Raw genomic sequence first — 18,079 nt, forward strand, 5'->3', positions numbered from 1 at the left:
TCTAAGTCTCAGGAAGTGGTTGGGGTCTCGGGCGGATGGGCATAGTGGCAGGGCTTGGCGATTGCAGGGTCTGCCAGGGGTCTTGGAGAAGGGGAACCTTCCCGGTTGGGGTGGAGGGGATCCTGCCCGATGGCCAGAACCTGGGGCCAAGTTGGTCAGGTTTTCCCTGGAATGGCTGGTGCCCAGGGGTGGAATCTAGGGGCAGGCCCGCCCCCGATACTTTTAAGCCCTCTTGGTTAGAAGAAGGAAACAATGAATATTTAAATTTCCAAGATGTCTTATGAAAGTAACATTATTTCAGGGTAGGAGTACTTTTTCCATCATATGTAAAAAAAAAACCCAATAATTACAGATTACTAAAAGATTTTAAGCATACTCAATGAACTTACAGTTAAAGTATCATAAATTACTTATCATAATAAAGTCTCTTGTTAAATACATGTATATATATGTACTGTGCTGAATGGAATTAAGTAGAAATATGTGTGTGTATATACATGTATATGGAATGTAAAATTTCATATCAATCTGTCTGACAACAAGAAGCAAATTTATAACTTAGATGATTTGTGGGGAAAATTCATTGGTTCTAGTGTGTGAACAAATAAGTTTAGTAGGCTACAGCAGCTGATTGGGAACCCTAGTGGATTTCCTTGGCTGGCAGAGAAAACCATATGCTCCAACACTAAAGCAAGTGCTCATGCAGCATAGTCCACAACTTCCTAGCTTCTGAAGTGACTCCTACTGGTCCTGGAATCCTTTTTGGTCATCAGCGCCCCCTGCTGGTCCTGAGTGTGTCTGTAGGGAGGTTTTCATGCAAGCTCACACTAGAGTTCCCTCACTGTATCTCTGGCATAGTAATACATGGCTGTGTCATCAGTTTTAAGAACACTTGGCTCTTGGAGGTGTCCCTGCTGATGGTGATTCGGGACTTGAGAGCTGAATTATAATCTGTGTTTCCATTATATCTTATTCTTCCCACCCACTCCAGATCCTTTCCTGGAGGCTGGCGGACCCAGTGTACACCATAGTCAGTTAATGAGAACCCAGAGACAGTGCAGGTGAGAGACAGGGTCTGTGAGGGCTGCACCAGGCCAGGTCCTGACTCCTTCAGCTGCACCTGGGACAGGGCACCTGGGGACAAACAACATCACCATCAGTCATGCATCCCATAGATGACATGCCTGGTCCCCTCTCCTGAAACCCTGACCCACTTACAGCTTGGAAAGGTCACCAGGCAGAGGAGCAGCACCAGGACAGCCATGCTCTGCTGGAGGCTCTAGTGAGAAGGAGATGGGGCTTCTCAGCTGGGCCTGGGCTTTCATCCTGAGCCTGAGGGCTGCTTTGCATTGGGGAGGTTCCTGAGAGGATAAAAGAGAGCACAGGGCAAGGCTTCCAGTTTCCCCTCTAGGTGGCTGAGATTTGCCTTGTGCTTCCTAGATGAACTGGAGATGGAAACTCAGGAACATTTTCCTGGTTCTGTCTGGATTCCCACTTGCATATAAATAGGGAATTTTATGATTTACAGTGTGCAGGCCTTGGATGCAAAAGACTGAGTCCACATTCATGATGTCCAGCCAGAAGAGGATACCACATCTTCAATGCACATCCCTGTAAATTCCGGCAGAGTGTTTAGGACACAGTCTGGTCATATTATGCACTTTGGGCTCTTATTGATGTGAAATCAGGATTAAGGATCTACTTAAAATCCTTTCTCTTGTCAGTGAAGTTAATCTTATTCTTATCATTCACCTAGAAAGTCCAACTTGTGAGGGGCAACTCACAAACATTTAGTGCATCTGATTTTAGATGTTTTTCTGAGAGGAGACCCAAAGGAGTGATTTTGCTGCCATGTTGGTAGTCTTAGGGACCTGCCCACTCAGGGACACCATAGCTGGTGACCAGGCTCTCTACCTTTTGTTTTCTGTTTGTCTGTCTCTTTGTACTTTTATATTTCCCTCCTGGTCTCTTTACTACTTGAAGCACATTAAAAACCAGGTTCCTAAATATGATTATTGCATTGGTGAGTGATGGGAAGGTCATCTATTTATAATACCTCATAAAAAGCAGTAACATGCAACCAGCTTTGAGGGTTATGTTGACTGAAGTAATAAAAAGACAGAGAACCCTAAGTGATGACAAGAAATGGAGAGCAGGACATGCTTGAACAATGGGAACTGGTTGTCTTGAGATGAGGATCACCTTAGAGGACAAGGGATTTCAAGGCTTTTTCCCATGCCTTGGCAATGAAAATCACTAGGAAAGGGAAGAGACTAGTTCAAAACAACCTGTTCAGTGAGTCTCAGAGAGCATCCTCCACTTCTCTCACATCGGACATTCCTATGTTGTGTCCCTTATTCCTTTGTGCATGCTCTGTCCTGTGAATGCCAGTGGTGGAGACAGGTCTTAACACTGGGGAGGCTGCCATTCTGTGCAAGCTCTGATGGGCACCCACCACTGTAAGTGCTGTGCCCCCTGTGGTCATGATGCACTGGTTGGTCTAACAATATTTTTCATACATTATGCTCAGTGTGTCCCATTTTGGGTTTGTCTGATTTTTCATTGTGCTTATAGGATCTTGTGAAAGAAGATCAGAAGAATAACTGCATATTTTTCATACCACATTGGAGAAGGAGTATGAGACCTCTTACTCGAGAATATTTGTCTTTGGTTACATCGGACACAGTTTGTGTCTGCATTTTGTGCTCTCATGCTTCAAGGGGTTCCCTTCTCCATGAAACTCTCTAGACAGATGTCACTAAGGAAAAAGTCACTTTCAAAGGGAATGCCTCAGGGTAAAGCTGCATATTATTTTATGTCTAGTGGACACATGGACACTCATTTAATGGCTTATGTTACAATGACAGTACAGGGGTCTATATTTGTATGGTGGTTAGAATTTTGTCAATGGAAAAACTTATGATCATCTGGGAAGTGGGGACTTCAGTTGGAAAAAAAAAAAAACGCCTTCACCAGGTTGGCCTGGAGGCAAGCCTCTAGTGGCATTTTAGCAACATTGGAATGGTACCATTTCCTTAATGTTTTTGAGGAAGGAGCTGGAGAATATACAATTTGAAACGGAACAGGGGAAGTTTTTACAGAAGTAGACATTTTATGAAGATTTAGAATAAAGCTTATTCAAAAGATCTATGAATAATTCATCCCTCTTTCCTTCTCTCTTCTACCTCTCACTCCTGATAACCCTCTCTTGCCTCTTCTTCTCTCGTGCCGCTTCTCTTCTTTCCTTCTTTCCTGCCTCCTTCCCAACCATCCTGCTTCCTCATTGCTCTCTCCCTCTTTATCCCTCTCACTCACTCCCACATCCTTTCCTTCATCACTTCCTTCCATTCCCTTGTTTCTGGCTATGTGCACCAAGTTGTTGCTGCTATATGTGCATAATTGTAATGGCTACATTGTATCTGTAAGACAGAAGCCAACTCTATCACATTCCTCTAGCAGTCTCTTGCAACCTTTCTTGGGCTTCAGCACATACATCATATATATGTTTTAGGGTGAGTATTCAGCTGTCACTTACTCTAAGTATTATGGCAGTTATTTACAGTGATATTTTGTTATTACTAAAATGTGATTTGTATGTTAATAAATAAAGTTGCCCAGGGGTCAGAGCTATTAGAGCCATAGTAAAAGCTGGGCGGTGGTGCTGCATGCCTTTAATCCCAGCACTTGGTAGGCAGAGCTAGGTAGATCTCTGTGTGTTCAAGGATACAGCCAGCATTGGAGACACATGCCTTTAATCTCAATACCAACCCTAGAAGACCTGGAGGTCTGTACAAACAGGCAGTAACGAGGCAGTCATGTGGTTGGGTTTACAACCAATGAGAAGGCAGAATAGAAAGTCTATAAAAAAGACAAACAGACAGGAAGTAGCTCTTTTGGCTGAAGAGGCTAGCTACAGCAGACGGGTAAGGCTCTTAGCTCTGATCTCTTGGCTTTCTTCTTTGAATTGGTTCTGTGTTTCTTATTTAATAAGACAGTTGGTTACATCTACAGTCATTGATCCTGCTTTAAATGTAACACTTCAGAAAGAGGCTTCTCTGATCAAGGCATTTACAATCTATGGCTATGAATACAGAAGAGAGTTCAGGCATATGTTCCTTGTTAAAAAAACAGTAGTAGATTTCCTCATAGCTCTGTTGTTGTAGCCCACTAGGTTTCCTAGTGGCTGTACCCAGCGGGACTGCATAGGAGGTTGGTTGGACCACGGGCTTGGGTACCAGGTGTTTGTAAGGGTCTACACTTGACTGTAACTAGCAAGGGGGAGGTCTTTTGCTCCACCGCTTGGCATTGTTATAAATAGTCCTTAGGAATAAAGTTCTGGGCCGGTGCATAAGGGTCCAGGCCCACCCGTGTCTATCCTGTGTGTTCTCTCTGTTTCTCTCACCCTCTATTTCTAAGCCTCTTATTCCTCATTCCTCAAGAGTCCCTGGGGTAAAATAAATGTGAGGGTTGTGCCCCCACAGATGGTGCCTGAACAGAGACAAAGAAAAAGATAAAAAAAGGAAAAAATAACCCTAGAAATTGGTGAAAAGATTGCAGGGGCATTGCAAGTGTAGGCATGCCGATAAGGAATTGAAAAAAGTGGGCAATGGTATTTTATTCTCGGGTATATAGGTAGGCGGTGAACTACTACAAGTCTGCAGCATTAGATTTCTCTCTATAGATGCTCTCTCTCTTTTGTATCTATAAAAATTAAGGAAGGTAGAATGTAGTAACTTAGTGCAGGAAGAAATGTAGAGTTAGGTAGGAAATAGAAATATAATGTAGGAATATTAGGAAGAAAATTTAGCAGAAAGATAAACAACTAGACAGAGGAACAATGGGGCTACGAACACAGCTGGGAAAAGAAATCCATCTTCTTTGAATTGTACCAGCAGAGGAAAGCTCTTCTTTGAGCTTACTGGGTAGAAAAAAAGATTCCTATGGAAGCTTTGGCCTGGGGACACCTAAAATGCTGAAAAAGCAGCAGAGGAAAGAGATTTCCACTGCATGAGCTGCGGACGGAAGCAAAACCCCTCTGCTCCTTCAGCAGTACAACACCTTACCCTCAGAACTAGTTCCCTCCTGTCCGTGAAGCCAAAAAAGTTTAGAGAACAGAAGTCTTAGGAAAAACTTAATCTTTCTCTTTCACACTAAAAAGCTCTCTTAACAAACTTAATCACCCTCTAAAAAGCCTTTCAGAATTTTCTGTTTTCTTTTTGTAAAGGACAAAAATAAGAATGACCTGGAGATAATTAGTATGGGAAATCACCTGTGACAAACCTCTTAAAACAGCAAAACCTCTCTAAGTCCTTCTTTCAAGCCAGTAAAATCCTCCGTGCAACGAGGGAGGCAGGGCGCGAGCTCCCTAAACCCTCTCTTCTAAGCTCTGTCTCTTTTAGTCAGTGAAAAATGGTCAAAAATCCCTCTGCAGAGACAGGCAGATTCCTCCCTGATGGAGAGCCCAGTCTCTTGGCTGTGGCTGTGCTATAGCATCAGAGACAGGACAGGGAGCTGTCCAGGAGAGAAGCTTTCTTTCTATCAGAGAAAGGACCTTTTGGAAACAAATGCTTTTGGTTTGCGTCACTGACCCTGAGTGAAGTCCTAAGGGTATTGCCTCAGGCAATAAGCCATATTCTGAGCACCTGGACAAACAGATGCAAAGCCACTCAGGAGCTGGGTCAGGGGAAAGCTCTAACTAGACAGATACACCTGCTCAGTGGTGACACAAGCATCCTAAAGCAAGCTTAGGAAAGAAAAGTCTCCCTTTGTAAAAGCAAAACCCTGGAAAGGGAACCAGAAAGTTTGCTGGCATACCTGCAAGGCTTTCTGGGAAATGTAGTGTCAATGTAAGCTTGAAACAATGCCTTATATCATCTAATACTTGTGCAAAAAATTTGCTAAGAGCTTTATGGAAGTTCAATAGGGAATTTTTAGCCCCAGACTACGATGAGGCTTTATGGTAGCTTTTCTGCTGTAATAGAAATGCATGTCTGAATTATGGCACAGGGAAGCTGTTATGAAATTGGGTAAAGGTACAGCCTCTGGTTAGAAACTGAAACCAGCTGGGATGTGCACACTGGTGGCTAAGAATTTTGTAGGTTGAGGACACAAATATGACTACAGAGGAATAATTACTTGGGACTTTGGGTCCAAACTATTTTTTAAAGTTTACTTATTTATTTAAAGTTTTTTCATTTTACATGCTGCTCACTGTTCCCCCTCCTTCCCCTTCTCTCTCTCCTACCCCACCTCTCCTCATCCCACCTGCACTCACTCCTCCTAGTGGGTATGGCCTCCCTTGGGTATTCAACACAGGCTGGCTTACCAAGTTGGGGCAGGCCCAAACCCCTCCCCCTTAATCAAGGCTTAGTAAGGCATGGTACCATAGAGATTGGGTTCTAAAAAAGCAAGTTTGTGCACTTGAGATGAATCCTGGTCCCATTGTCAGGGGACCCACAAATACTTCAAGCCATAAAACTGTCACCCTCATTCAGAGGGCCTAGTGTGGTCCCATGCAGGTTCCCCAGCTGTCAGTCCAGTGTCCATGGGCTCCCACTGGCTTGGTTCTGCTGTCTCTGTGGTTTTTCCCATCATGATCTTGTCTCCCCTTGCTCCTATAATCCCTCCTCCCTCTCTTCAACTCAATTCCAGGAGCTTGGCCAAGTGTTTGACTGTGGATCTCTATATCTGCTTCCATCAGTCACTGGATGTAGGTTCTATGATGACAATTAGGGTAGCCACTGATATGAGTGCAGGGGAAGGCTAGTTCAAGTACCCTCTCCACCATTGTTATGAGTCTTAGCTGGGGACATCCTTGTGGGTTCCTGGGGATTTCCTTAGCAGCAGATTTCTCCCTAACCTCACAATGACTCACTCTGTCAAGATCTCTCTTTCATTGCTCTCCCTCTCTGTCCCTCTCCAAACTCTGCCATCTCTAACCCTCATGTTTCTAACACACCATCTCCTCCCCTCCACTCCCCTTCACAGGTCACCCAAGAGATTCTAACCCTTTCCCCCTTCCTGGGGTGATCCATGTGTGTCCCTTTCAGAGTCCTCCTCTTTACCTAGCTTCCCTAGGACTGTGGGTTGTGGCCTTTGCTTTGCCTCTAATATTCACTTATGAGTGAGTATATCCCATGTTTGTCTTTCTGGGTCTGGGTTATCTCATTCAGGATGATTTTTTTCTAGTTCCATCCATTTGTGTACAAATTTAATGATGACATTTTTTTTTTTACCTCTGCATAATACTCCATTGTATAAATGTACCACATTTTCTTTAATCCATTCTTCAGTTGAGAGCAGTTTAGGCTGGAGAGATGTCTCAGAGGTTATAATCCCTCCTCCCTCTCTGAGCACTGGCTGCTCTTCCAGAGGTCCTGAGTTCAGTTCCCAGAAACCACATGTTGACTCACAACCACCTAGAATGAGATCTGGCGCCCTCTTCTGGCCTGCGGGCATGTCATAATGGCTAAGCTCAAAAACACTGATGACAGCTTATGTTGGAGTGGATTTGGAGAGAGGGGAACACTCCTCCACTGTTGGTGAGAGTGTAATCTTGGACAGCCACTCTGGAAATCAGTATAGCAGTATCTCAGAAAACTGGAAATCAATCTACCTCCAGACCCAGCAATACCTCTTGGGCATATACTCAAAATATGCTCAACCATACTACAAGGACATTTGCTCAACTATGCTCATAGCAGCACTATTCATAATAGCAAACTAATTTTTACCAAGATGAAAATTTTTGAAAATAGAATTTTTCACAAATGATAACCAACTATACTCTTTTAAGTTCTCTTGGTTTAGAAGAAGGAAATAATGGATACTTCTGTTTCAAATCTACTTTTGGAAAATGACAATATTTCTTGGAAACTGCAGTTTCTCTATCACATGTTAAAAAAAAGAGGACAAATTACAAATTACTAAAGATTCCCAAGCTTCCTTTGTGAACTTAATGTCAAAATTTCAGACTCCTTTTGAAATATCATTTCACACACACACACACACACACACACACACACACACACACACACACGTGGAATATATAAAATTAGGTGCCATTCTGTCTGGTAATCAGAAGCAATTGGATAGCTTAGAGTGGGTGGGAAAAAATTTGTTCTAATGTGTGCACACATAGAAGGTTGAATGGGATATGACAGTCCAGATGGGCCTTTAGAGGATATCCTTGGCTTGAAGAGGAAACCACTGCTTCTGACATTAAAACTCACGCTCATTCAGCATAGTTCAGAACTTCCTAGCTTCTGAAGTGTACCTTGCTTGTAGTCCTCAGGAGTCTCTGCTGGTCCTTAGTGCCTCCTATTGGTACCAGAGGTCTCCATAGGGAGGTTTTTGTGCAGGCTCACACTGGAGTTCCGGGAATTGAGGGCTGAATTTTACTTTGTGTTTCTGTTACACCATTACTCCCACCCACTCCAGACCCTTTCCTGGAGGCTGGCGGACCCAGTGTACATCATAGCTGGTTAATGAGAACCCAGAGACAGTGCAGGTGAGAGACAGGGTCTGTGAGGGCTGCACCAGGCCAGGTCCTGACTCCTTCAGCTGCACCTGGGACAGGGCACCTGGGGACAAACAACATCACCATCAGTCATACGTCCCATAGACGACATGCCTGGGTCCCTCTCCTGAAACCCTGACCCACTTACAGCTTGGAAAGGTCACCAGGCAGAGGAGCAGCACCAGGACAGCCATGCTCTGCTGGAGGCTCTAGTGAGAAGAAGATGGGGCTTCTCAGCTGGGCCTGGGCTTTCATCCTGAGCCTGAGGGCTGCTTTGCATTGGGGGAGGTTCCTGAGAGGATGAAAGGAACCACAGAGCAAGGCTTCCAGTTTCCCCTCTAGGTGGCTGAGATTTGCCTTGTGCTTCCTAGATGAACTGGAGATGGAAACTCAGGAACATTTTCCTGTTATTTTCTGGATTTCCAGTCCCTGAGAAATGAGAAATAGTATGAATCACACTGGGCAGACCTGACAAGCAAATCATGAGAGTGTTTATACTAAGTGAATCCACATCTATACAGTGCAGCTAGAACTGGGTACCATGTCCTAAATGCATTTGTACATCTCTATAAATTCCTAAAGTGGATTCAGGGTGGACTTGGGTCTCTTAGTGATCAGAAACTCTGCTTAAGGAACAACTAAAAATTTATTATCTTGGTGTCAGTGGGATCAATCTTGTTCTCATAACTCATCTAGATAACAGCTTGTGAGGAAGCACCTCGCTAACATTATTACATGTGATCATGTGTTTATCTGAGAGGAGACCCAAGAGATGATTTCAACCATTTCACCTGCTCACTTGGGAACACTATACCTGGAGATTAGATTTTAGTGCTTCTTGATTTATGTCAGTCTATCTTTCTCTGTGTACTTTATATCTCTTTTTTTATCATGTAACACAGAAAATCCCATGTTTCTAAATATGGTATTATCGCATTGGTAAGGGATGGGAAGATCAGCTGTTCATAAAACTTCAAAAACACTGTAGTATTCAACTAGGCTTGAGAGTTATGTTAACTAAAGTAGAAAATAAGCCAGAGAAGCTGAAGTCAAGACAAGAAGTAGAGAAGAAGTAGACATGAACATGGGGACCCTGTGCCTTAAGGTGTTGTTCACTATAGAGAACAACAGTTCGTTGAGTTTTCCTTCACCCCTTGCTAATGTAAACCATGGAGATGTGAAGTTCAGAGCTGGAGCCCACCTGTTCAGTCAGCACTCAGAGAATGTCTGTATTGGTACTGGAGATCTCACATTTTGTGTCCCTTATTTCTGTGTGCATAGTCTTTGTACTCAGAGTGGCAGTAGTAGAGACAGGTCCTAACCTTAGGGAGTCAGCCATCCTGTGCAAGCTCTGATGGTCACCCACACTATGAGTGCTGTGTTCCCCCTATTGTTGATGCTCTGAGTGTTAGAAGAATATTTTTCAGATATTATTCTCAATATCTCATCTTGGGTTTATCTGATAATTTCATTGTGGTAACAAAAATTTGGGAAGGAGTATTATAGAAATAAATGCACAGCTCTGATACCATATTGGAGAACTTGTCATAAGTCTCGTTATTCAACTGTTTTTGTCATTGGTGACTTCAGAGATCGTTTGTATCCATATTCTGTACTCCCTTGCTCCTTGGATTTCCCCTTTCCATGAGTTCCCTAAAGGAAGTCACTAAGCAAAAGTTATTTACAAAGGGAAAGAGTTCGTGATAAATCCACCCATTATTTATAATTATATTCTCTTTGAGATACAGATTCTTATTCTTAAGTGTTTGTTCAGGTGTTTGTTTACTTATGTCTGGTGGATGCAGGGATACTCACTTAATGGGTCATGTTTTCATGACAGTATCCTGTTGTACATTTGTGTTGTGGTTGGAATTTCATCAACATAATACAAACTAGGTCATCAGGGAACAAGGAACCTCAGCTGAATAACAAGGCCTCCATCAGGTTGTTCTGCAAGAGTGACTGTGGGGTCATGTCCTTGAGCAATGATTGGTGTGGGAGGGTCCAGTCCAGTCAGGTGGGGGTGGTGCCATCTATGGGAAGTAGATGGGTTGTATAAGAAAGCATGCTGAACAACCTTGGAGTGCAAGATGGTAAGTAGAGTTCCTTCATGTTTCCTGATTCAGTTCCCACCTTCGCGTTCCTGCTTTGATTTCATGTCCTGATTTCCCTACATGATGGCTGTAAGATTTAAGATGACATAACCCGTTTCCTTCTCTAGTTGATTTGATTAAGATGTTCGCATCTATAGAGAAAACACTAGGATAATTTCAAATTCTTCTGATGAGAGGATGGATGTGGGGTCTGCACAACTGCAACCACAGCCACACACACAGTCCCACATGCAAACACACACACACACACACACACACACACACACACACACACACACACACACACCATCACGTCCACATGTAGAAACATATTTCAGGTAGATCACTGACTTTCTCTCTTTCTGCATTTTATAGGTTCACTCTGGTTGGCCTGGACTCACTATGTAGACCAATTGATATTGAACTGTGAGAGATTCTCTTGCCTCAGTCTCCCTAGCAACTGGATTAAAGGTGTGCACTACCATTCCCGACCATCACATACAGAGTTTTAAAAAAATAATTAATTTTTTGAAAAATATTTTTTCATGCATGTATTTTGATCATTATTTCCCTTAGGTTATCTTTTCCTAGATCCTTCCTGTCTCCAAATTGCCCAATTCCAATACCAGCAGAGTTTTATGGAGATTAAGGAGATTGACTTTGTGACATTAATTTTCATATAGACAATGATTGATTTAAAAACTCATAATTGCCAATGCATTTTCTCTTTTAAAATTATTTGCTTTTGTCCCTACCTAGTACATGACCTTCATATATGGTTTGGCTGTTTGTTTGACATGCCAGGAGCCTCTGTTTACACACCTGTCTTCAATGACTCCAAGCTGGCCCTAGTTCTGCAGTAATGCCAGCCTAAGGTAATAGAGCTTAAGTTTCCCTGGTGTTACTTGATACTCCTCTGGATGAAATACAGCCATGGAGCGTAATCCTCTTTGGAAACCAGAGGTGCAATCATATTTGCATGGAGTAATATGTAGGTGTTGTAAGAGTCCATTTATCTAAAACAATTACCATCAAGCTAAAATATCTCCATCTAGGTCAGTTATTCTGATTATATGTTTTAAAGATTGCTTTGTTCATATATCTTCACCACTATTTTTGTTCTCATTATGAGTACTAATATCTATATAATGTATAACTGTGTATTCTAGGTGGGCTCATAAATGCTTTCTTAATATGTAATATCTTCATTGTAAACTTTTGGAAAATACAATATTTTATATATCATGATATATAATGAATGCTCGTATTCCAAAACCCATTGTAATTTAAATGGAAATTTCTCAGACTAAAGTATACTTTAAATATTAAAAATCATCATGTAATGTATGTATTTGTTTTATAGGTTACAATATTTTTATTAATGTATAGAATGTGTTGTGATAAAATTCAGGGCTGAGGAGATGGCTCAGGGAGAGGTGCCTGCCTCCGGGTATGAGTATCTCAGTTTGATCCTCAGCACTTAACTACAAAGCTGGGTGTGATGGTTCATCCTATATTGCCAGCACTGGGGAGGTAGTGACTGGAGATTCTCTGAAACTTGCCATAACCATTCTTTCTGAACCTGTAAGCTCCAGGTGCAGTGTAAGATCCTGTCTAAAAAAATAAGCTAGAGAACAATAGAGGAAGACACTCAGAATCTACTTGTGACTTCCACATATAAATGCAATCATACATATATGCACACACAGTCTCACCAATTAGCATTCCCATTCATTCAAACATTGCCCTTTTCCTGTGTTTAACTCATAGTTTGTAGTTATTTAGAAGCCTCTCATGGTTGCTATAGATTTAAACTGAATTGCTTCTTATGCAACAAAAGAGCAGAACTTTTGTAATTCACTACATAAATGTTCCCTTTCCATTAAACACCACTTTTCATCTGCATTTCCTACCCTCATTATTGCTGTTCCCCATCTACCCATGAGATTACCTCTTTTATGTCTATGAACGTGAGAAACGACATTTTTCTGTGTCCAATTCTGATCTTTTTTTAAAGTTAAGATTGGTAATTGAAGTTAAGAACTTGCAGATAAAAGGCAAACACTAAAGTAGAGCTGTATGCCCAGCACCCTATCTATTAAAACATCATTTTTTTAAATATAGCAAATATTTTTTAAATTATAGCAGCAGGTTATGTAATCCTAAAACAAACACAAACCTCCCTAGATTCCTCTCCTTATGTCCAGCACTTATGACTAATTGTAACACAGCAGAGAAAGAAAGTGTAAAGGATCAGTGTTCTGAGCTTCAATCTCAAGAAAGTAGGAGTAGGGAGGACCAATCCTATCAACCAACCAAACTGACAAACAAAAAAGAGGAGGAAGAGGAGGAGGAAGAAACTGCATCCCTAGCTGATGGGTCCTACCAAGAGTCTGGTCAGGCTGCTGAGATGTATCTCAGCCACTGGTTTTCTGAGAGTCACTGGGGTCTTAGACAGGAAGGGAAGTTAGACTGTCTACAGAGGCTTGTTCAGGGGAATGGAGACCCAGTCCCTGAAGTCAACCCCCTACTCGCAGCCTCCCTGGGCACCTGACCCCTGAAATTGGCTTTGTGGCCAGATGATGCTGTGGTAACTTCTGTAATGTAAAAAATTCATATTATGAATAAATATGCATCTCTCAAGAAACACACAAACACACAGACATAGACACACAGACAGACATAAAACAACAGAGACACACCTACACAAAGACACACATACAAGGACTGACAGGTATACATATATTAACATCCTATGACCTTAAGGATATTATTTTATGATATCTGTCATTTATTCTACTTAAAAGCAAAATACCCTGCTAGTTTATGACGTACTGTGATTATATTAGTTCATCCCACTACACTCTCTCTTTTCCCTTTCACTCCTGATGACCCTTCTGGCTCTGCCTTCTCTCATGTCTCTCCCTTCCTTTATTTCTTCCTTCCTTCCTTCTTTCCATCCTTCCCTGCTTCCTGCCTACCTCTCTTCTTCCTTTGTCCACTCACCCAGCATTGAGATTGCTGGGTCAGGTGGTCTTGTGTGTGTGATTCTCTCAGGGACCACCACAATATCTGCTAATATCATACCAGGACCATGTTCCCATGAACATTGCACAGGGACCCCTTCCTCTCCATCCTAAGACTTGATTGCATTCTCTCTTTTGGGAAACTGCATTCAATCCTCTGGTTACAAGGAAAATTTATTCTTTTGGCTTTAAAATCCATTTCCCTGGTGATTAGAGATATTGGCCGTATGCAACCTTTTCTTCCTACATGGATTGGTCAAGATGAAGGAGCCCAACCAGCGAATGGAGTGCAGGATGATGTCTGCTCATGAGGACGTCACCTCTCAACTCCATGCTCCCTGAGATATATGTTATCCTGCTGACTCAGTGATAGAAATGAGTTGCCCTTGAGAAGAAAAATGAGACTGATCTCTTGGATGAGACAGTGTCCTAACCTTTAATAAGTAGTAGTGATGATTCAAACACACTATTAATCAATCAAAATGAGGAATGTGTTTTTGAAATATTAACATTTGAATCAAGGCCTCATTTATACTACCAAAAAACTCTTAAATTATAATGCCTCCTGTGCTGGATGTCAAAAATTAAAGACATACTTTTATTTAGTTATGTGTATAGTTTGCTGTGTGGGTAGTTTAGTGCTCATGGAGACAAATGGAGCATGGGTCCTCTGTGCTTACAGGTGCTCATGAGCTACTAATTGTGTGTGTCAGGAACTGATCTAAAGACGCAGTTGCTTCCTCAGCACATGGATGAGTAATCGACCCTTTTCCTCGTGTTTTCTGTAGCTCTGTTCACAAGAGTCTACGTACCACATTGAGCTTAATGAATCTAGAGGGCATTTTGTAAATGGCAGCCAGGCACCAAGAGAAGAAAAGGACCACTTATCCTGAGAACTAGGAAATAGTTCTCAGGGGAAGCAAAAGTATGGCAGAGTATTTCTGGTTTGGACAATGAAAGTGTGAAGATTAATTAGTTAGATGGTAGGGATTGTCCCAAATAGTGAGTTGTATGGATGGGATCACAGTTAATAACTACATATCCTGTTCTTCATATATGGAGAGAGTAGATTTTATGAGTTATCCCCCCAAAACAAAAACTTGACATTCAACATGTAGAGGAATCATTGCTCAGGACTAATTTTCAACAAGATACAAATGTGTAAACTGAGATCTGTCAAAAATGATAACCAAAGGTACACTTTTCTGTGGTTCTTGTGGTTTAAAAAAAGGAAATCATGGATATTAGTGTTTCCAAGGTGTCTTTGGAAAATGACATTAGGTCAGAAAACCTGTGGTTTCTCTGCCACATGTGAAAAAGTAAAGAGGATGAATCAAAGATTTTTCAGAATTCCCAAGATTACTTACTGAACTTAACAGTCAACAAGTGTCAGTACTGTTTCATCATTTTAAAATATGTGCATATGTAAAGAAATGTATAAATATATGTTTATATATACATATGGGTGTATAAAACTATGTGCCCGTCCCTGGGATAACAAGAAGTAACTAGATGTCTTAGAGGGTTTGTGGGGAAAACGATTTGTTCTAGTGTGTGAACAAATAGGATGTTTAATAGAATATGACACTGGAGAGGGGCTGCTAGAGGATTTCCTTGGCTGGAGGTGAATCACAGGTTCTAAAATTAAAACATGTGCTCATGCAGAATAGTCCAGAACTTCCTAGATTCTGAAGTGATTCCATACTGGTTCTGGGAAGTCTCTGCTGATCTTCTGCTCCCCCTCCTGGTCCTCCTGGTCTGTAGGGAACTTTTTGTGCAGGTTCACACTGAGGTTCCCTCACTGTGTGTCTGGCCCAGTAATACATGACTGTGTCCTCGTTTTGCAGATTGTTCAGTTTTAAGAAAACTTGGCTCTTGGAGGTGTCCCTGCTGATGGTGATTCGGGACTTGAGAGCTGAATTATACTCTGTGTTTCCATTCCATGGTATTCTTTGCATCCACTCCAGACCCTTAGCTCGCAGACCCAGCTTAAATCATAGTTAGTTAATGAGAACCCAGAGACAGTGCAGGTGAGAGACAGGGTCTGTGAGGGCTGCACCAGGCCAGGTCCTGACTCCTTCAGCTGCACCTGGGACAGGACACCTGGGGACAAACAACATCACCATCAGTCATACATCCCATAGATGACATGCCTGGGTCCGTATCCTGAAACCCTGACCCACTTACAGCTTGGAAAGGTCACCAGGCAGAGGAGCAGCACCAGGACAGCCATGCTCTGCTGGAGGATCTAGTGAGAAGAAGATGGGGCTTCTCAGCTGGGCCTGGGCTTTCATCCTGAGCCTGAGGGCTGCTTTGCATTGGGGAGGTTCCTGAGAGGATAAAAGGAAGTGCAGGACAAGGCTTCCAGTTTCTCCTCCAGGTGGCTGAGATTTGCCTTGTGCTTCTTAGAAGAACTGGAGATGAAAACTGAGGAAAAATTTCTCGTATCATCTGGATTTCTAATTCTTGATAAACAGGGAATTGCATGCTTTGCATCATGCAGGCTTTGTTATGCAAAGCACTGAGTCCACAAATATTGTGGACTTTGTGCAAGCAGAACAGGTTACCACATTCTTGATGCATCTGTATATTCCAGTAAATTCAAGCAGAGGGTTGAAACTTAGAATGATGTCAAATCCAGATTAAAGAACTACTGGAAATATTTTTTTTGTGTTAGTTGAGGTAATCTATTCTTTCACCTTGAAAATCCCACTTGTGAAGAAGCAACTCACAAACATTTAGTGCATGTGATTATAAATGTTTATCTGAGAGGAGACCCAAGGTATTGACTTTGCTGCCATGTCTGTGCACACAGAGTATTCACCTGCCCTTTCAGTGACAAGATATCTGGAGGCTAGTTGCACTATCTTGTAGATGAATTTCTAAACAGTCTTATTAAATAAGAAACACAGAATCAAATACAGATTTGTAAGCCATAGAGATCAGAGCAATAGTTGTCAACTAACCTTAGCTTACCACCTCACCGTAGCTTCCCAAGAGAGCTTCTTCCTGTCTAACTTGCACCTTATTGCCTTCCTGTTCTGCCTTCTCATTGGCTCTAAGCCCAGCCACATCACTTCCACGTCACTGCCTGTCTATACAGACCTCCAGGTCTCTATGGTTGGTACTGGGATTAAAGGCATGTGTCACCACACTTGACTGTGTCCTTGAACACACAGAGACTCTGCCTGCCATGTGATCAGATTAAGGGCGTATGCTACCACCACCTGACTTCTGTTTAAGGCTATGACTATGACCCCTGATATCCAGGCAAACTTCATTTATTGACATACAAATAAAATATCACATTTCAGCACAAATAAATTATCACCACACTATCTGCTGATCTTTGCCTGTCTGTCTGTCCATTTATCTCCATGTACTTTTACCTAACTCTTCCTGTCTCTTTTCAGCTTGTAAAACATAACAAATCCTAAACAATGATGATTTCATTGGTGAGGGTTGGGAAGTCAGGCGTTTACAACACCTCATAAAAAGCAGTGCATGCAACCTGGCTTGAGGGTTATGTTAACCTAAGTAATACAAGAGAGAAATAACAGTAAGTGATGACAAGTGGTGAAGAAGGGGATGTGCTTGAACATGTGGCATCCTGTGCTTGAGATGGGGATCACCATAGAGAACAAGGGATTGCAGGGCTTTTCTCCATGACTTGGTAAAGTATATCACCAGAGAAGGGAAGAGAATAGCTCAAAGTAACCTGCTGAGTAAGTCCCAGAGACCATCCACCATTCTTTATAATTGGACACCCCACATTTTGTGACCTCCATTCTTCTGTTCATAATCTTTGTACTGTGGGTGTCAGTGGTGGTAATGGGGCTTAAAATTGGGGTGACAGACATCATGTGTAAGTTTAGAGAGGCACCCATCACTATGAGTGCTCAGTTGTTCTTGTTTGTGGTGATCTGAGGGTTAGAAGAATATTTTTCATTCATCATGGTTGGTATATCTCATCTTGAGTTTGTCTGATATTTTTATTTTTGTTATAAAATCTTGGGAATCATTATCATTCTTACATTCTTAGTTGGGGAACTTGGTATGAGGCCCTTTACTTAAGTATTTTAATCTTTGCTTACCTCAGGGATTTTTGTGTAGAATACTGTACTCTCATGCTATTTGGGTTTTCTTTTCCCATGAAACTCTCTAGAAGGACTTCACTAAGAGAAAGTCATTTGGACAGGGATGGTATTCATGGTAAAGCCACACGTTTATAATTATCTTTTAGTTGTGAGGTAGAGCTTTATTTCTCAATGTTTGTTCAGTCATTTATATATTTATGTCTAGTGGACACATAGACATTCGTTAGTGGGTCATGTTACAATGATAACACCAGATTGTATGTTTGTAAAGTAGTTAGAATTTTGTCAATGTAGCACAAGCTATGGTATCCAACCTCCTCAGAGAGGCCTGTGGGAAAGCCTGTA

This window comes from Peromyscus californicus, unplaced genomic scaffold (genome assembly GCF_007827085.1).
Source record: "Peromyscus californicus insignis strain IS unplaced genomic scaffold, ASM782708v3 Scaffold_15__1_contigs__length_86483966, whole genome shotgun sequence".
NCBI classification, from domain to species: Eukaryota; Metazoa; Chordata; class Mammalia; order Rodentia; family Cricetidae; genus Peromyscus; species Peromyscus californicus.